Source organism: Tribolium castaneum, unplaced genomic scaffold (genome assembly GCF_031307605.1).
Source record: "Tribolium castaneum strain GA2 unplaced genomic scaffold, icTriCast1.1 ptg000118l, whole genome shotgun sequence".
In the NCBI taxonomy this organism is placed as follows: Eukaryota; Metazoa; Arthropoda; class Insecta; order Coleoptera; family Tenebrionidae; genus Tribolium; species Tribolium castaneum.
In genome coordinates, this window is record NW_026986714.1 from 165,272 (window position 1) to 167,283 (window position 2,012).

General features: G+C 35.2%; 1 long non-coding RNA gene across 1 annotated transcript; it reads right to left on the reverse strand.

Moving 5' to 3' along the window:
* Window positions 1-352: 352 nt before the first annotated feature.
* On the reverse strand, window positions 353-1,782 carry LOC135267885 (uncharacterized). The gene is made up of 3 exons (XR_010336252.1): window positions 1,283-1,782; window positions 933-1,214; window positions 353-881 (listed from the first exon to the last, which is right to left on the reverse strand). It is a non-coding gene; the product is annotated as an uncharacterized LOC135267885 (long non-coding RNA).
* Between the last annotated feature and the right edge of the window lie 230 nt (window positions 1,783-2,012).

The following is a 2,012-nucleotide window of genomic DNA, read 5'->3' on the forward strand; positions in this document are numbered from 1 at the left end:
AAAAGTTAATAATAACTTTTGTCTTTTAACAATCACGAAAATGATAAAAATCTATTTAATACCATACAATCAACTATTAATCAGTATCCTAACTTAATTATCATGGGAGATTTCAATTTTCCATGTATAGACTGGTCTGCTAAAAACACAACAGGTCAAACAATCATCGAAAAACAATTTTCTGAATTGCTCTTGGAGAATAATTTGTCACAAATAGTCACTGAACCTACACGATTTAGATCCCAACAACGTCCTTCATTACTTGATTTGGTAATTTTGTCTGACGTTAACCTTGTATCGTCTTTAAACGTTTCGAATCCTGTAGGTACATCTGATCATTCAAAAATCGAAATTGAGTTACAAATTATGATATATTCAGAGCCAAATGCAAGAATTAAAACAACATCAATTGTTGACTACACTCGCATAGACGAAAGTCTCTTGACTTACGACTGGAATGGTTTAGATTCACTAAATGCGGAAGAACAATGGAAACATTTTAAATCGATTTTACAAACTTGCATTACAACAAATTCCAGACTGTTTACAAACCGACTGAGAAAAGATAAACCGTGGATAAATCAACACATGCTTGACAAAATAAAATACAAAGCTAAATTATGGAAAAAATTTAAAAGGAAGCCTACTGAAGATAATTTTTCTGCTTATAAAAGATTTTCTAACCAACTAAAATCTGATTTACAAATAGCCAGGTGTAATTATGAAAATTCTATATTAAATAAACCAAAACTATTTTATTCCCATGTACGTAAATTTATCTCTAGTCGTGTGTCGGTCCCTTTAGTACGAAATGCTTCAGGTCTACTCTGCTCCGATCATACAGAAACTGCAAACACTTTAGCGGACAGTTTTGCTGCTACCTATAATTTAAACATTAATAATAATATACCGTCATTTATGCCTACAAGTACATTTAGTGGGTTGTCTTATATTAATTTTACTCCGGATCTGGTAAAAAGCCAACTCTGTGCCATTAAATTAAATACAGCTCCAGGTCCGGATCAGATACCTCCCAAACTCCTGAGAACTTGTGCTGCTTCGTTGTCGGGCCCACTTGCCAAAATGATGACAAAATCATTCTTACAAGGCACTTTGCCCTACGAGTGGTTGCAAGCAACAATCACGCCTTTGTACAAGTCAGGAGATAAACTTGATCCTGCTAACTATAGACCTGTAAGTCTCACGTCGACATGCTGTAAAATTATGGAAAAAGTTATAGTCAAGGAACTATTAACTTACATGAGAAAAAATAATTTAATACCTGAGCATCAGCACGGCTTTTTACCAGGTAGGTCAGTTGTCACAAATTTGCTATCCTGCACAAATCTATGGACAAAAATGTTAGACACTAACCAACCTGTAGACATAATTTTTCTTGATTTTAGTAAAGCCTTTGATAAAGTCCCTCACAATCTCTTGTTAGCAAAACTGGAGTCCTATGGTGTAACAGGAAATTTGCTTGATTGGATCCGAGCGTTTCTATCAAATCGAAACTATTGTGTAAAAGTCTGTGGTAAATTTTCGTACTCTAAACCAGTATTAAGTGGGGTCCCACAGGGATCAGTTCTTGGACCAATTTTATTCTTGTTATATACAGCAGATTTATTGTTTTCACTGGACAGCTATTCAGCATATGCGGATGATATTAAGTTATTTGCTAACCCACTTGTCACGGACTTGCAAGACCAACTTAATTTAATCTTCCAATGGAGCGAGAAGTGGCAAATACCACTAAATATTGCAAAATGCTGTGTACTTCAGTGTGGCTACAACAACCCAAAGTACCTTTACCATATAAATGGCACACTCCTGAGTGTAAAAACCTCAACCAAAGATCTAGGGGTCATTGTAAATGATAAGTTAGGATGGTCAGAGCAATGTCTAGCATCAGTGGGTCGAGCGCGTAAAATGTTTTATTTGCTAAAGCATGTTTTTCCAAATCCTTCAGTCAGTTTTATTTCAAAGGTGTACATCACTTACATAAGGCCGCA